We start from the raw sequence: 17,695 nt of genomic DNA on the forward strand, positions 1-17,695 counted from the left end.
TCACTAATTTTCTCTCTGTGTGGAATATTCTTTTTTTCTCTGACCTTTTTATTCACTGGGCCTATGTTGTTAAAAAAGATCTCTTCATCTCTTTTCTCTTTCATATAAGCCTAAACTTAGAGCTGCCCCTAGCTGTATGATTTGTAGAGCAACTATTTTGTTTTTGCTTTGGGTTCTTACTCTTGTCCTAGTAATGTATTTCTTTTTTTAAAAATTTTATTTATTTATTTATTTATTTTTGTGTGTGTGGCCAGCTCAGCCCGCCAGGGGGCGGGGTGGCTGGCATGTGGTGCTGGGGGATTGAACCGCGGTCCCTGTGCTTTGCTAAGCTTGTTCTAAGTAGGTGCTTTAGACCACTGAGCCGTCTCACCAGCCCCGTAGCAATGTATTTCTTCACCACTGGATATTGTTTTTTTGCCTCATACTTATACTATGTTATAAAACCTTGAGCTGAAAATAAAGCTATAAAATAAGCATATCAGAGGAGACAGTAACTATAAAATAGTTCCATTGGATGGAGCCCTGATGATCTCCAAGTCTAAGCATTTTTAAACTTTTTTGTGTCTTTTGACCAAGGCTGACAAATTCTATTCTACTGAGAATATTTTTTTACTACTTTTTTTTATGCATTTGGTACAGGATCTCACTAAGCAGCTTGGATTCATAGTGATCCTCCTGTTTTCAGCCTCCCTAGCATTGGAATTACAGGCAGCTCCACCACGCCTGGTCTTTGAGGCTGGCTGTCTCTTTGGCCAGCTCAGTGCATCTGAGGGTGGGGCCAGCGTGGCATGTGGTGCTGGGGATTGAACCCTGGTCCCTGCATTTGCCTAAGCAGGCGCTTAGTCTGTTGAGCTATCTTGCTGGCCCAAGAGTAATGTTTTTAAGTGCATAAAAATAAAGCATATGGGCGGGGGAGATGGCTCAATGGAATAAGCGCTTCCCTGGCAAGCGCAAGGGCCTGAGTTCAATTCCCGGCTCCACCAAAAAAAAAAAAAAAAAAAAAAAAGCATAAAGAAACTAGATGTATTGCTATAAAAATGGTTTTTAAACATTTCCAAATTGGTGGCATCAATAATACATATTGTTTTGGTAATATGCTAAATAGCAAGATCTAGTGGTAGGTCTAATAACCACTATAATTTTTCAAAACAGTAAATATAGTATTCTGAGGTATTTATAACAACTGTAATCTGATAGAAAAATAACTGATTTCTACTATAAAGGATCATGTTATTAGCACTGTTGTGATATGGCATACAATTTGAAGAAAATGTATTTCAGTAGTGGATCAGTGAAAATAAAGGCATTTTCTTGGATCTCTAGAGTTTTACTTATTGATTCTTTTTTTTTTAATTCATTGATTCTTTTGTTGTCTATGACCTTCAGGTTAAAAACACCTGAGCTGTTGTGCAGTTGAGGGGACTGTGAAAAAAGTGAAAAATTCTATTCCTAGAAAGAAAAGAACTATATTTAAATTCAAGAATAGCTCAATAATGAGTTTCAAGTCTGTGCCTCTACTCCAACCCCCAGATTCTTTTCAATGTATGTTAAAACTTTAAAAAAAATATTTTAGGAGAGGGTCTACAGGGTGTTCAGGGTCTCACTACTAGATTGGACTCATAGTGATCTTCCTGTTTACAGCCTCCAAACAGATGGGATTATAGGCGTACCACCATGCCGTCTCAGTCACTCAGCATGTCTCAGAGGTGGAGCCGGCAGGCAGTCCTGGGGATCGAACCCTCAGCCTCTGTGCCTGCTTGCAGGTGCTTTAATGTGCTGAGCTATTTGGCTGGCCCTGTACGTTAAAACTTAATTATGCATCAAGTACTGGGCTATTGGGGATTAACTGAGTAACTATCTAATGAGATCTATAATCTAATGAGAAATAAAATATTGAGTAACTATGTAGAAGTTATTTTATATGCTTAGGGACAACGTGAGTTTTTGTGGATATATATCACGGAGGAAATTAAACTTAGATCAGGGAAGCCTTTAGTGAGAGAGCTATGTCAGCTGATTCCTGAAAATATATAGAAATCAGCTAGATGAAAGAGTAGGGCAGAAGCTTTCTGAATGTTTGAAAATCCAGAAGAAAAGAACACGGACATTTCTGGGTTAGAGAAAAATTCACTGTGACTACAGAAAAAAGAAGGCATGGAGGTGGAAAATGTTAAGTGAAGTCTGGAGTGCTGTGTGGATCACATTGTGCCTGACCATGTAAAGCATATAAATAGTTTTGGAGTTGGTTTTAAAAGGCAGTGGGAGGCCACTGTAGCCTTTTAGATGGAGGAATGATATGATCAGATTTGCTTTTTAAATCTCTCTCTCTCTCTCTCTCTCTCTCTCTCTCTCTCTCTCTCTCTCTCTTTTTGGCTCCGAATGACCTCAGGGCAGGTTTGGCTGTCTAGAGTTGTGGGGATTGAACCACAGCAACATGAGTCTGCTTTGTTGAAGCAGCCACTTAAAGAACTGAGCTAAGGGGCAGGCCCCCTAGATCTCTTTAACTTAGCTTGTGGAAAATGGGTAGAAGAAGTAAGAGTAGAGTCACGGAAATCAGGTGAGAAGCTCTTAGGGGTAATATAAATAAAAAGATAGTGACTTAGAAGAGGTGGTGGGGGCCTGCCCATTAGCTCAGTTGTTTAAGTGACTGCTTAAACAAATCAGGATGCTGTGGTTTGATTCCCCACACCTGCCTTGAAGGCATTCCTGAGCCAGCCAAAAAACAAACAAACAAACAAAAAAAAAACAACAAAAAACAACAACAAAAAAAAAACACAACAACAAAAAACCAAAACCAAAAAACACTTCTGAACTTTTGGGGGACCTGCCCATTAATGCAGTTGTTTAAGTGCCTGCTGAAACAAAGCAGTCAGGCTCAGGATGCTGTGGTTCGAGCCCCTTATCCTCAAGTCAAACCAGACCTGCCCTGAAGGCATCCTGAGTGCCCCTCCAAAAAAGAAGAGGTGGTGACTCATTTATTTATTGAACACATATTTGTTAAATACTTTCACAGTCCTAACAGGAAGCACATAGTACACTCAAACTATGTGAGATGTGCACTGCTTTTAGGACCCCTAAGGTGCAGGACACCAGGCTACCAGGACACCAGGCTAGAAATCTGGGCACCATTACTGCCTTTAGGCTTGAAGAGTGGGGAGCAGTTTCTTTGGAAAAGGGAAGCTTGGCAAGGTAGCTGCATATATGGTAGGAGCATTGGGTGGAGAGGAAGTGCAGGAAGGAACCAGGAGGAATCGATTGCAGGAAGGAACCAGGAGGAATCGATAAGTACTGTCTTTACTTCTTTTCATCTTTTGTGGGTTCTTCCTAGTGGCTATCCAGAGACAAAGCAACAAAACCTTGTTTTCCAGGACAGAGCAGAACAGAACAGAGAAGGATGGAGCATGTATCTTTTTCTTTTCTTTCTTTGTGTTTTAGGGAAGGGTCTACAGGGTGTTCAGGGTCTCACTATTAGATCAGACTCATAGTAATCCGCCTGTTTACAGCCTCCCAAGAGCTAGGATTACAGGCGTGTGACACCATACGCAGTCTTAATTGCTGTCTTAGCAGGCCCAGGCATCGAAGCCCCGGCTCCGTCCCCTGCCCCTGCTTGCAGGCGCTTTGATATGGTGAGCTATTTGGCTGGCCCTTGCCTCCCTTGGTCTTAAACTGAGGTATACATACTCTATATGTATATCCCCAGGGGGATACAGTCATTTTTCTAGGAAATATACACATTTAGATACTTTTGTGTTAGTTTATTCCAGGATTTAAATTTCCGTATGTCTCCTTTCCAAAATTGATACACCAAGAAAATACCTATAATAGATTCTTGTCCTTTTCAACTTGCTTCTTCACACTGACTTTTCTGTTATTTTAAAAAAGAACATCATTTCTCTTGACCATCTGGACTCTTACTGTAGTACATTGGTCTGTGTAAGAAATCCAAGGGTCAAACAATGGAACAAATCAAAATACCGGTGCCTGTGAGTCTTTCTTTTCCATATTTATATGTAATTGCCATTAAGGATAAAATGTTGAATTACAAATGTTATGTTTGGCTCAGGATGGAATCTACTGAAGTCAGATATATTGTAGTAAAAATAATGTTTGTTTAATGACTTCATTTAACTGCTAACAATTGTTAAAACAAAGAAACAAACAAATGCATTGTTCCTAAAGTAAGAGTACATGAATTAAAAAATCTTCCCTGACCATATATTAAGATATATGTATTTTGAAATGCTTACTTTTTATGTTTAAGAATTATTCATCAGCAAGTTGAGGTGGTGTCTGCCTATCTACTCCCAGCACTCTGGGAGGCTGAGCTAGGAGGATTGCAAGTTCAATAACTTGCCAAAGAAAGAAAAAAAGAAAGAAAGAAAGAGCCCTTTGATCACAAACTTGACTTATAAAATACTTTTTGTTCAGTTATACACTAACAAAAATGATAACTGAACCCATCCAGTTGACATGTAATTTAATTTTATATACATACTTTGGTGACAAAAGAGATTGCAAACAGAATATGCCCCCCATAACTCCTATAAAGTTGGCATAAAAGTGGAAGAAAAATTTGAGCAGGTACTTTCTAAAAGCAAGAATCTAAATAGCTTAGAAAGCATAAAAATATACAGCTTTGTTATGAATTATGGAAATGTATATCAATTTTTTTTGATATCAGGGATTGAACTCAGGATCTTGTGCTTGCCAGGCAAGTGCTTATGCTACTGAATTATACCCCTAGCCCCATGTGTATCAAGTTTATGTTGAAATTATATATACTATATACTCTAGGTTGGCTAACATTAAAATGATAAAATCAAATGTTGCTGATATAAAAAGCAACTAGAACTCTTGTATGTTGCTTTTAAGTGTATAAAGTAATTCTGACACTCTAAAAATGGTTTTCTTTATTGAATTTGAAGTTATGTATATATGCTGATCTAGTAATTCTACTGTTGTGTATAGCTAATGGAAATACACAAATGTGCAGACCAAAAGAATTTGCAAAAGTGTTTATAGTAACATTATTTAAAGCATTGCCAATGTAGAAATAACCTAAATGTCCCATCAGTAGGGTAATGGATAAATGATGTGTTCATATCATGAACTATTATACAATAATTTAAATGAACTGATTCAGTGATGGAGATCACTACGAAGTGGCTCTGAGAAGGATTTAAAATCAACCAGTTGGTTTCTCATATTTAGCTGTGAGTCTGTCCAAGGCCTAAGTCCCCTGTCTGGAGATGAGCAGTGGACTCATACTACAGGAACATTGGTGAATCACTTGTCCTGGCTGAGGCCTGTAATGGCCTGGGATGCTATGAGGCCTCAGAGGACAAGACAAGGCTGCAGCTGAGGATGCCTGGCTGCAACCCCAATTAACTAGATAAAGACTGTAGCTGCAGGTATCTCACTCCTGCAGTGAAGGTCTTCAGGAAGATAACATAGTTCTCCTGAATTAACATAAACTATTAATTGGAGAAGTCCTTGAACAGACTCCCAAGGTCCTGCTCAGATTCTCAAGCTTTCTTTAGTCTCCCCCTTCCCTTGTTTGAAAGACAAATAAAGATGGGCCAACCAGAGAAGTTCTTGGTCTCAGTCCCTAGAGAATCTCAAATTCTCTCTCTCTGTCTCTCTCTGTCTCTCTCTCTGTCTCTCTGTCTCTCTCTCTCTCTCTCTCTCTCTCTCTCTCTCTCTCTCTCTCTCTCTCTGGTCTCTTTGAACTCACTATGTAGTCCTGGCTGGCCCTCCTCTCTCAGCCTCCCAAGTGGTGGTATTATAGGTGTGTGCCACCATGACCAACCAAAAGAATCTCAAATTCTGTTAAAGGTGTTTGATCCTCCTAGAGCCCTAAAATCATACCAGCTTCTCTTTTACTTAAACCCTCACTGTATACTTGGAGATTTTAGCCCCAATCAGTGTCCACTTGTTTGGGAGATTGCAGGCCTGATCAGTCCATGATAGCTAAGTGATAGGTGATTGTGATGATACAGGTTCCAGGTAGTAACATGAATAGATGTCTGAAATATATTCAATGCAGGACTTTAGGCACAAAGATTTATCACATAATAGCCTTTACCCAGATCTAATCTGTGGTGCTTGAGTAGTAAAAAAGGGACTGTATTAATTAGGGAGAGGATGTGAGGAGTATTTTTGGAGTATTGGTAATGTTTTACAACTTAGACTGGATGATTGTTAGTGGATTGTATTTGTGACAAATTCATTGAGCTGTACACATACAATTTGTGTGTTGTTTCTAGCATAACTGTGATATTTCAGATAAAGAAGAATCACATCTTGTATAGACTTCTGATTCATTGAGGAACATTCTCTCTTAGAGTGTAGAACTGAGGAAGGTCCCCCAAAGATGTCCATGTCCTAATCACTAGAACTGATGAATAGATTTATGTAATTTGGCAAAATAACTTTGTAGATGTCATTAAAATAAGGATTTTGAGGTGGAGAGATTATTCTGGATTATCTGGGTGGACCTTGTATGGTCATAGAGGTCTTTATAAAGGTGATGAGAAGAAGGTGCAACATGAGAAAAACCTGACTGGACCTTGGTGGTATTGGAGAGGGAAGGGAGGCATGATTCTAAGAATCCAGGAAGTTTCTAGAAGGTAGAAAAAGCAAGGAAGTGGATTTTCTGTCAGGGCCCCCACAAGGAACAAAATCCTGCCAATACCTTGTTTTTAACTCCATTAGACCCAATTGTAGCCTTTAGAACTAAAAGATATATCTGGTGTTTGAAACCACCAGGTTGTAGTTTGTTATGACATGAGTAGGAAACTGTAACAGTGAGTTACATGTGTAACTAACAGAATATATTGCACATGATAGGTATTCTGTGAAAAGTGTATTAAATGAATATTTGAACTTCCGGAGCAGCCAGACTCTTAATTAGGATGAAGGAATTTTACAGGTAAGTGTGTTTCTGCTACACTCTAAGACTAGTGTCATATGCAGTGGCCAATTTTCTTCTAGTATCTCTCTATCTGATCTTCAGATTTGAAACTTTTTGGTCCAAGGCTGGTGATGAAGTGAACAAAGCCTGACTATTCATCAGAAGCAGCAAATTGAGGATGTGGATGTGGATTATTAGAGCTTCTCCTTTGTACATTTGAAGCATTCATTTTTCTGGAAAGAGATAAGAATTATTTACAAAAGTAGAAAAAACTCTAGGAATATTATTCATTTGATATCCTAAACAGAATTTTCCATGTATACTATTTAGGATTCAGTCACAGAATGACAGCGCACCATGGTCAGGTAGAGAGAGGGTGGTCCTGGGGTTTAACTGCAGAAAGATGCCGCGTTTTTATGTGTTGTGGATGCTGAAGCAAAACTCAGTGTGCTGTACTAGGCCTGTTATGCCAGAATGAGTTGGCTTAATTTGTGAGATAGAAGTGGCAATAAAGTCAGGGTCCTGGAGCCAACAGAATCCAGCTATCATAACAGAAGCTCAGGAGTGTTGTTTCTGCCAAAGGTATAGACCTCATATTGACTTGCCTGCCAGGCAGGGCTCCAGAGATTAGGAGATGGTGCTGCTGCATAATACAGAGAAGGCTAGAGCTGCTCCTCAGTGTCAGGAAATTGCACAAACCACTCTCTACCAAGTTCTGAAGAAGCAGGGAAAGGAGAGCTCTGAGTGATCCAGCATTGCTTTAGCCAATAGAGATTGAATACTTCCTAGAAGTCTATTCAGATTGTTAGATTGGGTTAAATTTATATAGATTAAGCCATTAAGTTTTTTCTCCCACTAATCAGCTGATGGGCATTTAGGAGGGATGTTAGATGATGTAGTAGAACAAAGAAAGTATAGTATTTCCATAAATCATCTGAATAGTATTGTAAGCCTTGAGATTCGTCTCTGATTGTCCTTCTGTTTAGTTATTGATATTTCTCTCTGGATTGGGTTCCAAAAGAGGACTGAGAGAGATGTAGAACAGCATGCGTGGAAATTTATCTGTCTCTTTTCTTCCTTTCCTGATCGGTCTTTGAGTTTGGAAAGCTAGAAAATATTTGAACTTATATACATAGCACTCTTCCTCCTATATGACTCTTTTCTCCCTCCTTTAGAGAATGCTTTCCAGGCAAGAAAATTTCTTTTTCTTTTTCTTTTTTTTCTTTTCTGCAAAGCTTTATTCCGGAGGGGCTCAGTTCTTCTTGGCAGCTGCCTTCCTCATGGCGGCCAGCACGTTGCTCAGCTCCTCAAGCTTCCTCTTGGTGCGGATGTGCGTCCCCACCCTTTTCTTAATGAACTTGAAGGCGCGCTTGTCCTTGGAGACCTTGAGCAGCTCCATGGCGTGCAGCTCGTAGGGGGAGAAGCCGCACACCTCCCGGATCATGTCCTGCACGAACTTGGTGTGTTTGGTGAGACGTCCGTGGCGGCGGCTGTGCCTGGGTTTGCTCGCATTCTTAGTCACCTTGTGGCCCTTGTTGAGGCCCACAGCCATGGGATAGCGGAGGGCCATGGCTACTCTTTTTCAATGGTTGCTGTGGCGGAACAGGCAAAAAAGTTTCTAATAATCACCCCCATTAAATGTGAAGGTTACTAAAAATTCATTGAGTATAAACCCTGTGATAAATAAGGAATATATAAATAGAAAGCTGGCCCTCACCTACACACAGGGAACCAGAAATAGACACTTAAATAAATGATTGTTAAAAGTAGTATCATTGAAGAAAAATCTGCTGGGACTGATAAAAAGTCTCAGTGGTATTTTATTCACCATTGTAGTGTCTACAATTTTTTTTTTCTTTTTAGGAAAGGGTCTACAGGGTGTTCAGGGTCTCAGTATTAGATTGGACTCAATGATTCTCCCGTTTACAGCCTCCCAAGTGCTGGGATTACAGGCACATGCCACCATGCCCAGTCTCAATTGCTGTCTCAGTGTGCCGCTGGGGTGGGGTGGCATGGCAGGCTCAGGGATCAAAGCCCCGGACCCTGTGCCTGCTTGCAGGTGCTTTAATCCTCTAAACTATTTGGCCAGCCCCAGTGTCAACTAATGTTAAAAAATAGGTTGTAGATACATGAAACATTCTTCACTTGATGGACAAAAATCAGCATATACATGAATTGTGGATCTCCTTATAGTAATTTTATAGCCACAGGATGTGGACAGTGTTGTTAATGTGGGACTTTTATACTGCCTTTATTCTAGGCTCATTCTCCCATGTCTGTGAAAGCATTCCTGATTTCCAGTTATCTCTTCCTCTTTTGCCAACATTTCCACCTTGTGTTCCACGTTATTAATCCCTCTATTCAGCCTATTCAAATTCTATCATTTGTGTATGTATATCTTTAAGAACTATGTCTAACTCATCTATAAAGATCTGGGTCCTGGAAAAATTCTACATGTATAGGGCATGTTTAGTATGAGATAGTTACCAATCTTGAAGTGTACAAAGATACATGTTAAGAATGTTAATTGAAGTGCTATTTATCATAGTGAAAATTTGGGAATTTAATTTTCTTATCAGTTGGGGTCTGGTTAATTGAAAGCAAAAAATAGCATGTAGGTATTACATTAATTATTAAACTAGATCAGTATTTCTTGGTGTAGAAAGATGTTCATGGTAGAAGTTTAGTGGAGAAAGAAATTAGAGTGCTTTACTATACATTGCCATGTATACAGAATTATGTGTATGTAATCTTGTGGCCATATTCCCAGAACACTAATGGATATTAAAATGTTTACAAAAAAAATGAAGAAAAAAAATAGGGTCCAAGGAGATAGCTCAGTGGAATAAGTGTTTGCTTGCAAGTGCAAGGGCCTGAGTTCAATCCCCAGTTTAAAAAAAAAAAATTAAAATATTTACAGAAAATAGTATTTTGTGTTCTTAATGTTTTCCCACATTTTGGATTTGTCAATGAACATTTTATTTATTTATTTATTGATGTTCAGTGTATTTGGTACAGGGTTTCACTATGCAGGTCAGACTCATAGTGATCCTCATGTTTTTATTTATTTATTTATTATTATTTTTCTTTTCATTTTAGGGAAGGGTATACAGGGTGTCCAGGGCCTCACTGCTAGATTGGATTCACAGTGTTCCGCCTGTTTACAGCCTCCCAAGAGCTGGGATTACAGAATGCACCACCATGCCCAGTCTTAATCGCCATCTCAGCATGCCCCTGGGGCAGGGCTGGCACGCAGGCAATCCTCATGTTTTTAGCCTCCCCAGCACTGGGATTACAAGTGTGCACCACCACTCCTGGTTTCAGGGGCTGGTTTAGTGTTCCTGGAGGTAGGGCTGGCATGGCATGTCGTGCTGGGGTACATTTTATTTTGTTAGAAAAATAATGAAAATTTCCAAAACTTTATTCCATATGTCTTACTCAGAATTCTCGAAGGTCTGATTGCACAGTGTTCTTAATCAGAGCAATTCAAATGTTTCCAGAATATTTGACAACCTCTGGAGGCATTTTTGTTTATTATGACTGCTGGCAATACTACCAGGATCCAGTGGTAGAGTTCACAGGGTGCTTTTAGACATCTTATAGGGCAAAAGGCAGTTCCCCACAACAAGGAATTGTGTGGCCTTAATAGTGCTGAAGTTGAACCGGTTTGGAATTGGTTTTTGAGCCATATCATTTTGATATGGCTCACTACCACCATCCTGTGGTGGGAGAAGAACCTGCAGCTTCTATGTAGCTTTCTGCCAAAGCCAGGTAGTAATTGAACTAAGCCCCCAGAAACAAGATGATACCTGCAGTTAGAATAGGAGACAGGGAGCAAGCAAGGAAATTAGCAGTTGACAGCCTCTTTCGTACTTTAACAGAGACTAGTAGCTTCACCTGAAGCTATCATTGTAATTTATAGACCTCACATTACAATTCCTATTTTTCCATTCTTACTGGGACTCTTAGAACTAGGTGTTGAAGCAAGAAAGCTTTTTAGTAAACTTTAATATGATGGATGGAGAAATTCCCTACTTGTACTCATAGGTGTCTTCCCAGTACATAGGATGATAAGGCTGGAATACATAGGACCAAAGCAAATTTCCTTGCTTTGGCTCCATTTGACTATGGCCCCCATCTCATTGCTCCAGAGGAATGCATCTGCAAAGCCTAGGCTTCTTTCATTGACCCCATCCCACCTAGCTCCCATTTAAAAGATGCGTGGAAAATATATCTATTCTTATTATGCTTATCAATTTTGCCTTTTTAAAAATGCATTGGTACAGGGCTTACAAAGTTTATAGGGTCTCACTACACAGCTCGGACTTGTGATCCTGTTTTTCAGCCTCCCAACCGCTGGGATTACAGGCATGTGCCACCATGTCCAATCTCAATTGCCATCTCAGCATACCCTGCGGGAAGGGCCAGTACTACAGGTTGGGGATTGAACCCCCGGCCCTTCTGTCTGCCTAAGAAGGTGCTTTAGTCTGCTGAGTTGTCTGGCTGGCTGATAATTTGCTCGCATAGTATCTAGGGCTCTTCTCTGCTTCTCTGAACAGGGCTGTGGGCCATTGTGTACTTGTGGGTCTACCAGTTACTTTTTTTTTTTTTTTTTTTTTTGTGGAACTAGGGATTGAACTCAGGCCCTTGCGCTTGCTAGGGAAGTGTTTATTCTACTCAGCCATCTCCCTGGCCCCTTACCAGTTACTTTTTTTTTGGTATTTTAGGGAATGGTCTACAGGGGGTTCAGGTTCTCACTACTAGATTGGACTTGTAGTGATCTGCCTGTTTACAGCCTCCCAAGATCTGGGATTACAGGCATGTGCCACCACGCCCAGTCTCAGTTGCTGTCTCAGTGTGCCTCTGGGCCTGGGGATCAAACCCCTGGCCCCTGCGCCTGCTTGTAGGCGCTTAATTTGCTGAGCTATTTGTACCAGTTACTTCTTGAAGGCCTGCATTCTCTCGCCCCTTGAGAGGATGTTGTTTTCTTCTTACAGGTGTTGGGGAGAGAATGTTATGTAGCCTTACTTTTTGTACTGGTTCTTTATTATGCACAAACTTATTGTTCAAATCCATCTGGATTTAAATTTTATTTTTGTTATTTATTTTTTTATGTACTTGGTACAAGGTCTACAGGGTTTCACTACACATATTGGACTCGTAGTGATTCTTCTGTTTTCAACCTCCTAAAAGCTGGGATTACAGGCACATACCACCATGCCCAGTCTCAGTTGCTGTCTCAGTGTACCCGGGGAGTAGGGCTGGCATGGTGTGCCAGGGCTTGAACCCTGGTCCCTGTGCCTTCCTAAGCAGGTGCTTTTGTTGTTGATACAGGGCCTTACTATACAGTTTGGATGCCTGTTTCAGCTTCCTTAGCACTGGGATTACAGGTCTGTACCACCATGCCCGGTTTCTGGGGTTCCAGGCCAGCTGGCATGAGGATTGAACTCAGGTCCTTGTGCCTGCTGGGTAGGTGTTTAGACCACCAAGCTATCACTCCAGCCCCTTTAGCAGTCTTTTCCAAAGCCTTTAAGAATATTACAAATTGGTTTCTTCAGAAGCAGATGCTGAAGCTGTGCAAGATACTCATTAGGGGTCAATGCCTATGAAAGAGGGGGCAGAAGTAGAGTTGCCAGTGGGAGAAATTGAACTATGATAAAGGCCTCTCAAACCTTGAGTCAGGTGGGTGCTCTGGTTTGAGGCCAACATGGCTGACTCTCACTCCATCACTAGACACAGGTTACTCCTACATCTATCCCGTGAAGCACATAATCTCAGCTGAGGAGGTTTTCAACCACTGAGCCAGATTTCAAAGATGCCACAGCTGAAGAGAAGCTGCTTACTTCACACTTCTCACTTGAGCAGCATGTCCTTCCTTGAAGGAGGATCTGTTCTTCCCCAGAGGCAGTGATGGGAATCATGGTGTAAACTAATATAAAAACAATTGCTTTTACAATTCTAAGAGTAAGAACCAAAGACAGTTAAACTGTTATGGAGGTCATGCTGTGCTTCACACATGGAGTTTTCCAGGTGGTCATGCCCTGCTTCACATATCTTCCAATTTGGAGTAAACACAAGTCACTTGGATTGCACTAAAAGTAGTAATGACACTGGGGAGCTATTAGATAGCTGTTGTAAAAAAAGATGAAACAATGCTTTTTCTGTCTGCATTCTATTCTTCACTCTTGTTTTTGAGGTTTACAATTTAAATTTTATTTTTAAAGTTCTTTTTAGAAAAAATAAGATATAGATAGAAAACATAAGTAAATCCACTTGTAACCACTATTTTGTCAAATGCAGAATTTGGAGCTACTTTTATATGAACTTATAATTGAACATGAAGTGTAGACATAACTATATTTAAGTATAATAGCAATAGTGGTGGTGTTAGTAACTATTATAATTACTTTATTGACACAACTTATGTTGCTCCTGCCTACACTATTACTAACTCAACACATTTCATGTGCTACACGCACATACTGTGTGAAGTCATCTTCATACCTGAATTAGATGGCAACATTTCACAGATTAAGAAAAAGAATAAGAATTTAATTCATCTGGGGTCACATAGTTGGCAAATGGTTGTGGTCTCAGATACAGCTAAGGAGTCTAACTTTTGAGTTTTGGCTTTTAACTGTGACTAAGAGGTAGCATTCTCTAACTGTCAGCACTTGGATTAGATTTACTAATTTATTGATTGATTGTACTAGGAATTGAACTTAGGACCTCATGCTTGTCAGGCAGGTATTGTGCCACTGAGCTATATCCCCAGTCTTAGATGTACTAATTTAGTTCATCTTGAATCCTGTCCTCATTTTGCTTCCCCTCGCCTTCATTTATTTTCTTTAATAGAATAGCTTCTCCAATAAATCACTCACATGAAAATGTACATATGTCTTAGACCCGCTTCTGAGGAACCTAAGACGTACTATCTTCAACACCAATAAAGAACTGTGGCAGCCACTTTGCCAAGTCATCAATTGATCAGTGTCTGGTCTAGCTGTAACTACCAAGAAAGTACCAAAAAACTTCTGTATTCTAAAATGCAATCAAGCTATTAAAATGCAATCACATTTATTACAAACTATATTCTCAAATGTGATCTCTCCAGGAGTATCTGTTCGTTATTCTTGCCTGTGAAACTCAGATGCTATTGTTTCAACCTCTCAATGTATTAGAATAAAATCTTTCAAAATAACTGAGGAACTTGGGAGAGACAGTATAGCATAGTAATTTAGTGCTTATTGTCCTATGGACCTTATGTATGGTAATTAATTTATTCCCACCCAAAACATGAAAAATTTACCATTTTATTGTTTGGATATGTGAGCACATAGAAATTATATGTTCAAACTCTCACAGGCACTATTCCTACAAAGGTAGCAGTATTAGTATTATTGTGTAAGTATCAGCAATAATATATCTTCTTCCACTGCCCTGTCCACTTATGCACCAAAGCACTAAAGTGTTGAATTGTTTTCAGACTTTATTGAAGGGTTAGAATACAAAGAAGTAAAATTCTGAGGAAAGAGGAAAATAAAATTGTACATTTCACATGTGTTTCTCCATAGTCCAAGTAAAATGCATCCCAAAATTTAAAGGGGTTAATTTGTAGATACACCTCATTCCCCACACTTTCCTGTATTCAGTTGTGTTTAGAAGAACAAAAACTTCCTTCAAAATATTTCAGTGTAGTTTTTCATTTTTATTTAATCCATATCTTTATTTTTAAGATTTTGTTTTCATTATAGATAATTGTATATATTTATGAAACACCAAGTGATTCTTTCATATATGTATGCATTGGGGAATGAACAAATCAAGTTAATAAATCCTACTTCCCATCTTACTATTTTTGTGGCAAGAATATTTAAATCACATATTTTAAGCAGTTTTGAAATACACATTATTAACTATTGTCAACTTGATGTGAAACAGATCACCAGAATTTATATCTCTTGTTTAACTGCAACTTTATACCCTTTAACCAACATTTCCATTTTTCCCCATCTCCCCTCAGCTTGTAGTAATCACCATTTTATTTTCTACTTCTGTAGCTTTAATCTTTAAAGTCTACATATAAGTCAGTAACTCACATCTTAATCACGAAATGTGATGTCCTAGAATCCATCACCATCTTAGCTCCATCCCTACACACCTGTGGCTCCTTTCCTATTTTATTTTGGATTTCTATCTTAACTGACTGGAATCTCCCTGAACTCTGATGTGGTGATTTCAGTTATTCTTCTTCTGTTTCATACCTCAGTGACTGAGAAACCATGGGAATACAATTCCAACTAACCTCTGGCCCTAATTTTGTGGCCTGAACCTGCATGCAGTATCTCCTCATCTTGATCTCATTCCTCCTGACTCCATTTGTTCTACTTTTATTCTTTGTGAGGTTTCCTTCTTCAGGGATGCCAAATTCACTGATCCTACAATCCTTTCAAATCTCATTTTGCCTTGATGGCAGTATTATTTTTCTAATAGTATCACAGAATATCCTCCACTATGACAGAGTCATCTTTCTATCCCAACTTACCCCTTTCCAATTTTTTGTGATCTTTTGAGAATGGCCTTTATATTGTCATTTGATAATCATACAGCTTAAATACCTGAGGAATTTATCAAAGACCTTTTTCTATTCACACAAAATAATTTTAGCTTGAGAGTCAAAAGTAACATGATAAATGATACTTAAATGGTTATATGAACTCATTAAGTAACAATAAAAAAGATTCAGCAACTACTAATTGAAACTTTAGCTATTTTCAAGAATGCAGTAATGTGAGAGACAGGTACTATTCTGTGTATAGGTTCTGTTTCCATGAACAATTCAATCTTACCGGATTCGTCAGTTCTTACCAAGACTAATTTTTCAGAGAGCAAAGGGAAAATAATACTGTTAAGAAGCCCGTATATCTTGTACACTTTTTCTGTCTGAGACTTCTGGGGATAAGTTAGTTGACCTGAAACTGAAAATATCTCCTGTCTCCCATCTCTGAAGATGCAAGTTGTTTTGCTTTTGTTTCTTAGGCTATTTTTTTCTGACACTGTGTGTGTGTGTGTGTGTGTGTGTGTTGAGTGTAGAGACTGTATCTGTAAATGGAAAACAACGGATGCCTTTAATGTATAATATGAAGAAATTTTCTGCTTTTTATTGTATTCACTACTTTATACCTCAAATGATTAGAGAGCCACAAATGTGTCTGACTTGGAGATAAACATTTTCTCCCTTTTTTTTTTTTCTTTTTTCTTTTTTTGAGACAAGGTCTCACCACATAGTTTAGGCTGGGCTTGAACTTAGTGATTCTCTTGCCTCAGAATCCTGAGTGCTGGGATGACAGGCATGCACCACCACCCTAGCATCTTGTATTTTTAGATACAAAAAAGAATGTCTGTTGAAATGCCATATCACTTAAATTCAATTATAATTTTGTAAAAAACCTATATACTTTTTGATAATTTTTATTTAAGAAATAATTCTGTAATCATTAATGTAATCAAATATAATCAAATGTAATGTTTACTTGATTAAAATAATTAAAATGGTTTGTTATACCAGGTTAAACATTTTGTTCCAGCAGCCTATCCTTCACAGATTTGTATATAACAGTAGGTTTCAAACATCTGAGCTTTGAGGATCTTTCTTTTTTTGTAGCTTGAGTATGGAACTATCAAGCAATCAGGGAAGAAAAAAGTGATACTTAAATGAGAAAAAGTTATAGTATTTGATTTCTACTTCCCATATTTTCTTGATAATCTTTCCTAAGTTGGTGATAGCTTATAATGCTTCAGACCTAAAATGTCCCCCATGGATAAACATGTTTGAAAAGTGATTGAATCTTGGTGCTGTTATGCTCAGCAGAGGATTCATCAATTGATGAGTTCACTAGGTGAATGTACTGTTAGGAGGTGAATCCTGGTGAAAGTTGACTTACTGTAGAACATAACCTAAAGGGATATATCCTCTATCCCTGCCTCCTCCCTTCTCTTACTGTTTCCTGGCTGCCAAAGGTTAGCAGCTGTCCTTTGCTAGGTTGTTCTACCATGCTGTTTCTACCTTGGAGAAACTACCAAGCCATGGACTTATACACACAAGAATCTATGAACCAAATAAACTTTAAATTGTAAACTCCTCCTTTAAATTGTGGACATCAGGTGTTCTGTCCTATCAACAGAAAAGCAGATAAAGTACCTAATATATAACCAATCCTGGTCAAATCTCTGGTTTATTTTTTCCTAGAATAGAATATGCTGAAATATTGCTAGGCTGGGCCTCATTAAATTTCCTTGAATGTTGTTACATTTAGGATTAATTAAAAATTATGTTTTTTTTCATAATTTCAAAGTGTGAAAAATCCACCCCAAAAGTTAATTTGTAGCTTTCAACCAAGATCTGTATATAGACTAACATTTCCATACAGATATTCTACAGAGATTTGTATAGGCCTGTAATGATTTAAATTTTTCTTTGTTAGGATGATTGAGTCATATATTTAGAAAATATGCCAAGCAAAATAAAATATAAAGTAGGTGTTACAAGCTGATTTTATGATATAAGTTTCAGTACTTTCTTATGTTTAAAGCAGTAGGAACTGAGGCAGAGAGAACTAAAGTCATTTCATAGGAAATATTTAAATTTTTACATTTACATGTATGACATTGGAAATATTGAAGGTTTTCATTGTAAGGAAGAAATGTTTTGAAATTATATTGGTACTGTAACTTTACCCCTTGCCTCAGATACTGGAACTCTTTTATGATCATTGAATACTA

General features: G+C 38.5%; 1 pseudogene; it reads right to left on the bottom strand.

Annotated features, from left to right (window-relative positions):
- Nucleotides 1–8,165: 8,165 nt before the first annotated feature.
- LOC101564530 lies at nucleotides 8,166–8,483 on the bottom strand (annotated as a pseudogene).
- Between the last annotated feature and the right edge of the window lie 9,212 nt (nucleotides 8,484–17,695).

The sequence above is a fragment of the Octodon degus genome, unplaced genomic scaffold (genome assembly GCF_000260255.1).
Source record: "Octodon degus isolate 3935 unplaced genomic scaffold, OctDeg1.0 scaffold00146, whole genome shotgun sequence".
NCBI lineage: Eukaryota > Metazoa > Chordata > Mammalia > Rodentia > Octodontidae > Octodon > Octodon degus.